Consider the following 12,849-nt stretch of genomic DNA (forward strand, 5'->3'; position numbering starts at 1 on the left):
ATCTTTTAGAAGGACATATGCAACTTCATCTCCAACAAATGCACTTAGTTTAGCACCTCCTCTCTGAACCAATTCTCCAGATTCTAATCTAAGCTCATTCTCAAACAACCTTCTCCTCTTTTCCATTCCTACTTCAAGGTCCTGCTTTGTTGTCTCCGATGCAGCCTTGTGCTCATCAACATGGACCTGAATATCCATTCTCTCTACACATTCATGCATATTTGTTCCCACTCCTTTATTGAGCTCGGAACAACAGCTTGTTGACGCAGATCAGAGGCCAATAGTGGTGCTGTAATGCCCCACTTTTTGAACCCTAGATTTTAGCATTTAATGCTTTTAATCCGAGGAGTCCGTGAATTAATTGGCGAGTAATTTTGGTTATTTGATATTTTTGTGACGTAATTGTGATTTCGAATTTTGACTGTTCGTTGACTGGATTAATTTCTCTATGACATGGCATAGCGAATAATTGATGATGACATTTTATATTCACTGTATTGATACCTAGAACTGAATGATCATGATCTTTATTTGAAGATCTAATGCCAATTATTAAGTAATAGTTACATATTTGAGGCTGAGTTATTATATAACGCACCTCTATAAGTTCGTAACAATTTGATAATCAATTCTTATTACAGAACTACTAACCATAAACATTTTATTTACTTGTAATGAACATTTTGTTCACTTGTACTCCCTCCGTCCCATAATAGACGTCACACTTTCCTTTTTAATTTGTCCCACAAAAGATGTCACATTTCTTCTTTTGAAAAAAGTTTTTCCCTCTCAAATCAATTATAAAATTATATTTTCTCTCTCTATTTAACACACAAAATAACATCTCCTAAAATGCGGTGTCATCTCCCTAGTGTGACATCTACTATGGGACGGAGCCCGGAGGGAGTAATATATTACTCCCTCCGTCCCACAAAAGATGTCACACTTGTGGGACGACACAGGATTTTAGGAGATTTTGTTTTGTGTGTTAAATGGAGAGAGAAAATATAATTTTTATATTCATGTGAGAGAGAACTTTTTCCAAAAAGGGAAATGTGACATCTTTTGTGGGACAAACTAAAAAGGAAAGTGTGACATCGTTTGTGGGACGGAGGGAGTACTGTTATATTGTATCTACCATGTGATTATATGACGTCCAAATTGTGATTCCCAAGCCCACAACAAAAGCCCATCACCTGCCCAACTCACCTCATGATCAGTTGATGATAGCCCATCAACGGCCCAAGCGTGGCCACTCAAATCAGATCCACCCATATCTCGGCCCATGCGACCCAAACACTGCCCACACACTCAATGATTATTATTGACTATAAATAATTTTTCGAGTTTTCTTATTATTTTTTCTTAGAGAGAATCGAACTGCGTATTGTGTAGTTAATCTTTACTCCACATAATAGTACTAGTATTTAAGTCGGACGAATCATACACGAGATTCATAATAATTTTATTAGTTACTAACTCTGTCGTCTGACGTTGTTGCTTTTGTTAGGGTATGTATACAGATATAGAAAATCATGTTTGATACAAATCCTTATTTACTTAAAAATCATGAAAAGAAATTTCTTGTGAAAAGGGTTTCACTTATTACTATTTGTTGGTTAAATTCATGAAAATGAAAATTGTGGAGCAAACAAGTTCTTCTATGTTGTTGATTGATTGGTAGACTAATGGTTACAGAAGATTTTTTGGTCGATACCTTGTAGTCTGTAGAAGTAATTAATTAACAATATTCTCAAACTAGATAAATATGAAAAAGTTATTGCAAACGGTCGCTAGTATCAGTCCGAAGTCAGTTCTCGTCTTAGCTGACACTAGAATGTGGTATAACAATAAATGGATCACGATGAGTAAGAACATCATATGCTTGTGAAACCAAGTATGAGATATTGATTGTATACGATAATTAGTGTAATTAACATTTGACACTATAAGGTGGTTTTCGGTTTCAAAGATAAAATAATACCAAGTTATAATATAGGATTGAGTTGTGAGATTATTTGAGTCGTATGGGGTTAGCTATGACTAATTATCTCATAATTATCAGTATAGGATTGAGTTGTGGAATTGAATCTCATGAACCAAACATACTACATATTTAATCATGTGATACAATCTTACAAAATGAACACCCCTTAAATACACAGTACTTATAACTTACGTAGTGTAGTAGTAGAAGAGGAAGAGTAAAAAGGAAAATAAAATAATAAAAATATAAACGTATTTACTTATTCAATGTTATTTGTGGAAAAATCCAAATATTGAAAAAACACAGCTGCACCTGTAAAAACAATTATTAATTGGTACTGTGTGTTAAATGTTGGCCGTTCAAAACACAGCTGGACCTTTAGAAACATTTTACTAGTTTGTATTGTTTGGACTTTGGCAACAGCACTGCATGCCTGTGTATGTAACTCACATATAGCCTCTGCAGCACTGCATGCTTTTAATTATTTCAAATACTTTGATAAACTATCAATTTACTGGATGCATATATTTAATGAAGTTATCCATGTACTAACGTACACTCCACTCCTTTCTCTATCACATGTTTCTCATTCATTTTTTAAAATACAATAAATTGATGATTATGTGTCTTTGGTTTACCTCGTTTTTATTAGTTATGTATTTTCATTAAAATTATGTATTTTTAATTATATACACACCTTTCAAAAAAATTACGTATTTTTGTTTTTTTTAAACATATGTTTTAACAAACATATATTTTAAATTATCAAATAGTACTCACTCCGTCCCCGATTAATTGTCACTCTTTTCCATTTCGGTCTGTCCCTCAATAATTGGCACACTTCATTTATACCATAAATGGTAAATAGGTCTCACATTCCACTAACTCATTTCACTCACATTTTATTATAAAACTAATATAGAAAAATGAGTCACATATTCCACTAACTTTTTCAACTAACTTTTCTTTAAATTCCTTAAAACCCTTGTCCGGTCAAATAGTGACAAATTGACAATTAATTGGGGACGGAGGGAGTAGTATATTGTGTCGTTTGGTTGGCACGATTAATCATCGTATAATAATCCACCTATGATTAAGTTATGACATTATTTTAGATGGAGACATGACTTATAACTAATTATCAAATGATTATCCATCTAGATGAGAGTATTTTAGTTGGAAGAGGTGACTATGACTAGTTATCATATTATTATATTAAAATGAATGAAAGAATAAAATAATTTTATCATTCACACAAGAGTACCGAGGATATTGGCATTCTATTTCCAATTCATCTATATTTGTGTAGTCTATCAACCGATGAGGAAGATAAATTCACAATGCAAGAAGGGCCTCGGCAGCTATGGAACCACATGGGAACTGTACCCCCAAAACATTTGCACATAATTTATTTAGGTATGCACATAAACAATTCATATCCTTGGCTCAGCGGTACGCGGCCTTCTATCGCTGGATAGCCTCGGGTTCATTCCCCATCAGCGCCGCCTCTTTTTTATACTTTTTTGTATTACGCCCTTTTTTTGTTTATTAAAGCATTCCATTCAAGTGTTATCACTATTAAAGGGCCTCCCATTATTAAAGCATTCCATTTATGTGTTATCACAGGCCCTTCCATTCCATTTCATTTCCACGTCATCATTATTTTATTTTACTTTTTTTATACTACTACATTTAATATGTTATCAAATTAAACAAATTTATGTAAAAGCAGGAAAATGCATTACTCGCATCGTCCACCATTAGGAGTCCCAATTCTTGGTGTCCCGATTTTAAGAAATGTTAAGAATAGTGTGTGGCAAAAAATTAGTAAAAAAAATTAATACATAATGTGAATTGTGTAGGCCTCAAATGCATAGAATATTAAATAACATAAGAATGAAAATTATAAAAGTGCATGAGATTTAATAAAATAAAAGAATGCGTGCATATGATGGATTTCTATTTTGGAGTCCAATCTTTAAAAAAGATAAACAAAAAAAGGGCGGCGTAATACTAAACAGATTGAAATAGGCGGCGCTGAGAGGAGTCGAACTCGTGCTCACCTGCAAAAGCAGGCAACATACCGCTGGGCGAAGGATATGACTTGTTTATGTGCATACCTAAATATATTAATATTTGGGGGTACAGTCAAACCATTGTTCCCATGTGGCTCCACAACTGTGGGTACCCTTCCATTATGAGTAGACTACACAAATATAGATGAATTGGAAAAAGAATGACAAATTGGCGTGTTTTGTGTTTAGAGGAGAGAACTCAGTTATCTTGTGTGAATGATAAAATTATTTTTATTCTTTCATTCATTTTAATATAATCATGCTATACTTAGTCGTAACCATTCCCACCAACTAAAATACTCTCGTAATTTAATCCTAAATGGATAATAATTCGATCATTAGTTATAGTCACGTCTCCATCTAAAATAATTTCATAGCTTAATCATAGGTGGATTATCATATGATAACTAATCGTGCCAACCAAACGACACAATATACTACTCCTTCTGTTCCATAGTAGTAGAGTCAATTTGCCATTTTGGTACGTTCCATAGTAGTAGAGTCTTTTCCTTTTTTGGTAAAAGTCAATACATTTCTACCCACCTACTTTACTCTCTCTTACTTTATTCTCCTTACTTTTTTTCATTTCCTACTTCATTCTTTATTTACTTAACTCACCTAACACAACTTTTCTTAATCTCAGTGCCGAAAAGGAATGTCTCCACTACTATAAAATGGATGGAGTTCTATTTGATAATTTATAATATATGTTTGTTAAAACATATGTTTAAAAAAATACAAAAATACATAATTTTACTGAAAGGTGTGTATATAATTAAAAATAAACAGTTTTAATAAAAAAGACAAGGTAAAACAAAAACACATAATCATCAATTTATTGTTATTTAAAAAATGAATGAGACACATGTCATAGAAAAAGGAGTGGAGTGTACGTCAGTACGTGGAGTGTATTGAAAGCTTCATTAAATACAGAGAGAACTACACTAATAATCTCTAATCTTGTCGAAAAATGCATCAATGGTTCCCGGAAAAATTTTATATCTTTTTTGGTCCTTAGAAATTACATTTTTAGTACCTGTCGATCTTTTATACCCCTCTTCATTTGAAAAATCTCCTAAATGCCATGGAGGACATTTTTGGTATTTAGAAATTACAATTTTTCAATCATGCAATTCTTTTTTACATACATAAAAATACATTTTCGAATACTAAATATTTACATTTCTAATACTAGCCCATTTTATATTTTTACAAGAGAAAACATTTTCTTTTGAAATAATTCACTCAATTTTTTGAAATAATTACTTTTATAACGTATAGTTAAGCTTTATAATGAAAAAATTACTATAGTTTACTTTAATATTTTTAGTAAAAAATGTTACTTGCAATAGTTCGCTTTAATTTACGTTAGATATAATTCACATAAATTTTAATTACTATACTTAAAAAATATTTTACACTATACTAAGTTTTAATTAATGTAATTAAAATATTTATTTTTCACTTAAGTATAGTAACATTTAAATATTTAAGTAACATTCTTTATATAAAAATTTACTATAGTTCACTATAATATTTTTTCTTCACAAATTTAATAAATTTAAGTAAAATTTTTAAGTAAAAATAAATCCCACAATGAACTTTCTATAGTTCACTTTAATATTTTATTAAAAAATGTTACTATTATATTTAGTTTTGAGATGTACAATAAATAATATTTATTTTTAAAAATAAATAAAGCATAATCAAAATATTTTGTTTTCTTATTTAAAAATTTGAAACTATAAAGAATTAAATATTATTTAAATAAAAGTATCATTGAGTTTTTTAAGAAAATGGTGATGGAAGAAATAATTAAAAAAATTAAGGGGAGAATAGAAAGATCTGAAATGCCCCCAAACTATAAATATTTACATCAGTGGTGCCTAGGGTTATTTTAGTCTTAAAGTATCAAAAATGATATAAAATTTTTATAGGGACTATTGATGCATTTTTCACAAAATCAGATACTATTGGCGTAGTTCACTCTTAAATATATGAGTGTTAGTATGTGCAGTATGGCTGTTGCAAAACATTTAATACACACTCTTTTAATTTTAGTCTCTGCTATATAAAATATTGTGGCAAAAGAAATGTCTCGCTAGCTGTATGCCGGAACGAATGTAGTGGAGTATTAAATATCACAAATGTTAGCCCACGCGCTATGCGCGATACAAAATATTTTTATTTTATTAATTAGACATTGTGAATAATTCAAATAAAATAAAATGTAATACGTTATAGTCACAATATGTTAGATAATTATAAATATAAAATTAAATAAATTTTAAATTAAATCAACATGAAATATTTGTTAATTACAATACTTATATTGGTCTTTATAACAAATAAAATTATCTTCCTTAACTCATACACACTTTAATATTAAAATACTATCAGTATTCAATTGATATAAATATTTAATATACACCTAAAATATGTAATTAAGACAATGATATTTCCATAAAAAGATAAAACAATAATCAACAAAACAAATAAAAAACACACGTATATAAACATTAGAACAATAAAATAAAAGTTAGTAAGTCATGAAAAATAAAGAGAAGAGATATAGTAAAACACAAACCACATCTTCCGCGGACTCTTCTTATGCCTTATTTTTCTCCTTAATCTCTAAATTGATGATTTATGTTGTGTTCATATATGCAAAGATACAAATGTGATATTTTATGGTTTTTGTCTTCTTTGCTTCCTTTCGTTAACTTTAGGTGTTTTTCTTTGCATGAAAATGATGAAAGTGACGAATGTGTAACATTGAAGGTTCAAAATATTATAGATAATCAACAACTCATGTGATTTCTTTATTTGTAAAAAATAAAATATTGTAGCCTTGACAGTAAAATAAAACAAATTAACATAAAGAAAATACTTAGATATGAACCAATATCACTAAAATAGAATCATCTTCAAAATAGGATTTAAAAGTGTTTTTTGCCTTTACCATCTTTTGCACAACTCTCTCTTCACTACCTCCGACTCACATCTTCGGCTCTTCATCTTTCAATCTCTCACATGACACCTACTGCTCATTTACAGTTTCCATAATGATAAAACATGTATTTATAGACAAAAATCACCAACAATTTCTAATACCTTTCAAATGCAACCACTATTATTCAACTAATATAAAAAACGGCTAATTGGATGAATAAAAAAAGTAACCGCTAATCAATTACAATATGATACGTGCATAAATTGAATATCATTATGAATTATTATCATTATCATTATTATTATTATAATATAAAAGAGAGAAACATTATTATAGAATAAATTAAACCTTCTCTATGTAATATTTAATGACATCCGTTTTTAACAGGAAATGTTTAATTGGAAAAGTCAACTATCTTATTTGTATTTAATATAGGAGTATATGATAACATTTAGGAGATCTTTTATGAAGTTCATTTATCACTTTAACCGTTATTTCCATTTAACTTTGGAGAAGTTAGATGGTGTCACTAATTCTTTTGGAATTTGACCAAATGATGTAATAGTTAATTAGAGGGTGTCATTAAATTGATTTTGCATCTAATAATTTAATTATGCATCATTAAAAAGTTTTTAAATTATATCTAGCTAATAAATGGTAAATAAAACAAATATTAATTTATATTATAAATAAAAAACGTTAGAAATCATTGGTATAATCATATTCAGTTTATACTTTTAATTGATTATTATTATTAACTTAATGATGAATAATTAAATTATTAGATGCAAAATCAATTTAATGACACTCTCTAATTAACGGTTACATCATTTGGTCAAATTCCAAAAAAATTAATTTACTACCATATTAAATGAATTAAAAATAAACAATAAGAATAATCATTGTAACTGCTACATTAAAATTTTCCACAACTAAATTTATTTTTAATTATTGCATTTACATCTTTTGCATAAAATAATTATCCAAAACCTCCTAAAAGTCGCCTTTTATATATTTATTTTTAATTATTGCATTTACATTTTTTGCACAAAATAGTTATCCAAAACCTCCTAAAAGTCGCCTTTTATATATGTATAGATAACAAGATCTCATAGTACAAATAAATAAATCAAATTTTTAATATGTCCATTTCTAATCTTATGTCAAATATGAAATTGTTATATAGTTATTAATAAATATTTATTACGTCCAATAGTATATGTAATTATTTTTTACTATGTAACTTCAAATATTTTAATAATTGAGACTGCATGTATAAATGATGCTTTGAGCTTCAATACTGAACATTAATTAAATCTATTATATTTAGCTTTTATTTTAATTCTTAGTAGAATTAAAATAGTAGTAATAAATAAAATAGTGAGTAATATAAAGTTAATGTTGGAATATAGTGTATGAACCAATAATATAACCTGCAGGGATGAAGGTAGTAACTATTTGAATTATAGTAGTATCTTTTTATATACAGTACTATATTGAAATGACGTCATATTTCCACTCCATTGGTTGATCCCTTTCTTAGCCATTACTTCTTCTTTGTGTTCCTTACTAGTACTACTATTTTACCCTGTAATTTATGTTACATGTTTCAGTATTGATTTATATTTTAATTGTTATTTATTTCTGCCAATTGTATTTAGTTCATAATTTATATTTTTACTAATTATTTATCCTGATTTTCCTTATATTTTATATTATGTTTAAATATATCTCATTTAATTTTAAATTTTGATTTTTAATTCTAAAAAAGTATTTTTATTCCATTTTATCATTTACCTTGAAAATAAAAATAAAGTTCTATAAACAAAGGTACCTAGAAAAGTAATAGAAGTTATATGTATGATATGAATGATTAATAACATCCGGGTGGAAAAAAGAAAGAAATTATATAGTGGAGTAGTTTATTTGACGTTTCGATCCTCAGTCATATGGAGTAGTTTATTTGTAACAGTAATGTCTCCCAACCGAAAAAAAAATGAAATCCCCCCACCACCCAACCGAATTGTTTGGACTTCGCCTCTTTTTATACCAACATTGCTGGATAATTAGCGTAATTGAAGTATTTATTTTGGTGGAACGAAAAAGATAAGATTAATGTAATTAATAATGATTAAATAATTCATACTATAAAATTGATAAAGAAAACCGTCCAACTCTATATACTAGTAACTGATAGTGGTGCTTTAGAGCATCTCCAATGCTAAATAGGCCAGCAATAGGCCAATCACTCTCTCTCCCTCCCACATCAGTAGTACTAAAAATCTACCTACCACATCAGATTTAGGCCAGCCATAGGCCAGCCGCAATAAAAATAATTCACAATATACTACATTTACGGAATTAAAATCACGATTAAATTACCGAATTAAATTTACGAGACATATACGAGAAAATTCATTAATTTTATTTAAATAGAAAAAGTACATTAACTAAAAATCAAAAAAATTACATAATAAAAAAAAAATCCGGGTTTCCACACACAAGCCACCGCCCCACTCTACTCCTCACTAATTTATTAAAAAAATACATAAAAAAAAATGTTAGTATGCATTGAATCCGTTATAGTTTGCCGCTAGCCGAACGAGGGTCAAGGGGGGCGACGCCCCCTTGCCATGGGGGTCCGGGGGCGCGGAGAGGCCCCTGGCCCGACGGTATGACATGTTTCTGTTTTAGGTCTTAATTTTGTATTGGGCTAGTTGTTGTTGTCCATCGCTAGATGTTGCTTTTGTACAGAAATTTAGAGATAGAGAAAATCGTGTTTATATAGTTTTTCAAAAATTTTAAAAAAGAATTTAAAAAAAATTTAAAAAGAATTTTTAAAAAAATTAAAAAATAGCACTGACCGATCGCTGGCCGATCGGCACGCCACAATGCCGGCCTGCGCATCGGCCAGCGCGTCGCGATCGGCCAGCCCACGCCGAAATATCGCCGATTTCCCGCTGGCCGCCTCCAATGGTTCGGCTAGCCGGTCGCTAGCCGACCATTGAAGATGCTCTTATAATGCCAATCCATCTTTAAATTACTAATTACTATTAAATGATAGACATTAAATATTTATATCAAGGCACTTATCATTCAGTACTGAATATCAATACAATAAAAAAAATGTCAATTAAGTATAATTGTTATTTAATAACAAATTAATTATAACTCACTTTTAAAAAATATCTCAAAACATTAAATTCATATAACTATCTCAAATTAAAAAAAAAAATTTCTCACAATATATATCAAAGTAAATGTGATTTCATAAGGATTCTAACGATCGAGATCCCAATTGTATATATTCCGATATCAAAATTTGATTTTTTTTATGAAACTTGGAATTTTTCGACTAGCAGATTAATAATATCAATATAACTGTCTTAATATGTCAACGTAATATGTGTATAATGTTAATACCAAATTGTGTTGACATATTAAAATAATTGGGTTAATATGTTTAACATACTATATTGACATCTAGATTCAATACCCTAAATTTGCAGTATTCTTATCTTTTTAATATTAAAATATAAAAAACGAAAAATACACATGGCAATTTATAGACTATTAGATCTCTAACATCTTATAGTCGTAAATAAGTTGTAGTTTAAAATTAAGAGATGATTTAGCGATTGATCACACTTCTAAGTAATTATATGATATGATTGGTTACTATATATTCCAATATTAATTTTATAATTATTCACCATTATATTTGTTATTTTAAATTTATTGATCGAGAAAGCAATACAAAGGCTAAAATATATCATCCACTCTCAATTGTTAACTAAAATTTGAAGTTACATATTACTAAAAATATACTCCATTATATACACTAATGAATGTACTTATTAATAACCATACACACGAATGAAGTCTACGAGTATCTATCATATGAGTAGTATATTTATTAGTATATGTTTAGGGTCTTTGATTGATATGAAATATGGTGGCCAAGAGGAATTTTTATGAGAAAAGGTTGAAAAGGAACACGAAATGTAATTTGTGCATAAGACATAGACTGCCCACAATATTTTTTGGGGAAAAGTACCAAAGGACAATTTGTGTAGTTCAATTCTTTTATTAATTGTTGAACGATTTAATTTGGGAATTGGGAGTGTACTAATACTCGGCAGAGATCAAAAGAGAGACAAGACATAAAAACAAAAGTGAAATTCAACCAGAGGTTTTAGAGTTTATGATCACATATAGTTAGTTATCTTCATTGTTGTTTGTTAGTTTGTAATCTTATTCGCATTGAGAGTCTGGTTTCGTCCGTGAATATAGATATTACATCGAACCACACAATGTGTATATATATATATTGTGTCGATCATTTTCTTGCTTTTTACACTATTCATAACATTATTAATGAATTGTAGGGATAGTTTTTTATATTAGTAATTGGATAATTCAATTTTCAATTTATTAATATAAAAATGATGAATTGTAGGGATTGTATTCAATGATGATACAAGTAGTATATCTTTATGTATTTATTAATATGAATTTATTTAGCTAAAATAAGCATTAATGATATTAGTAATTATTAGATAATTCAATTTTCAAGTAACGATGCCAAAAAAACCTTATTAATTACTTATAAATTATAATATAAGCACATACCTTGGTCCATCATTTTATACTAAATAATAAATTTGATTCGTTTTTATCCTTTTAGTCAAAGAAATGTGAGAAGCGTACAACATGTACACATTTTGATTAGATTATAAACAAATTTAATCTAATAGAAACAAATCTATACCTATATAAAAGGTGAGTTTTGAGCGCTTTTGAATAATTATTTTATGCAAGGGATGTAAATATAATTATATTTATTAACTCTTAGAATTGTATTAATAATATTTAATGCATTATACTAATTATCATATAATAAGCATTAGGGGTGCGTTATATGGCTAAGTATTTAAGTTGTTAACTCTGGTAACTCATTAATGTAGTGTATTAAAAATGTCAATACGGTGACATTAAAATGTCAACATATAATATCAACACAGAAGTTCAACAAAATCATGTGTTGACATTTTAATGTCATCGTGTTGACATTTTTAATACATTGCGTTAATGAGTTAGCAAGTTAGCAAGTTAAGACAGATAGCAATTGATCACACCTCATAAGCATTATGTATCCAATAACAAATTTAGAGGAAATACTATGCGATAGTTGACATAGCATAACTAGGTTACATTGAAATAAATACTGCATTATATTAGAGATGAAAATAATTAGGTTGTGGAAAATGAAAAGATTTAGGAGAAGAATATGAAAAGATTAAGAATAATACTAATATATTTTTTAACTATAAATACTACTTTCGAATCTATACATATATAAAAGATGAGTTTTGGCATTCTTTTAAGATATTTATAAGTTTTGAGATTTAAATATGAATATTTATGAGTTATGGGTGATTGAGTATAAAATAGATGATGATTGACATTGTAATTATAAATTTTTAATTATTATTTAGAAATTAATTATAAATTATTGCATGTATACAATGTGAAGTAACGGCCAATCATCATGGTGGACTAAACAAATCTGCATTGAAACTCATTTATTCATAATAAGAAACGTATTATAAATTTTAATCCATGGCTAATAACAACAAAAATGAATAAGAAAAGTCAAATTTTGTAACCTCTATTGTCTTAATTTTATAATTATTTTGTTTTAATGTCATAATCTCTCATGGACTAATTTTGTGTCTATAAAAGGCATAGAGTTGTGGATAAATCACATACCAACAAAAACATTTTCCATTCTCTCTCAAGTTCTCAACATTTTATTGTACATTTTAGGAACA

The sequence above is a fragment of the Salvia hispanica genome, chromosome 2 (genome assembly GCF_029641045.1).
Source record: "Salvia hispanica isolate PSC_SH4W2 chromosome 2, Shi_PSC_v1, whole genome shotgun sequence".
In the NCBI taxonomy this organism is placed as follows: Eukaryota; Viridiplantae; Streptophyta; class Magnoliopsida; order Lamiales; family Lamiaceae; genus Salvia; species Salvia hispanica.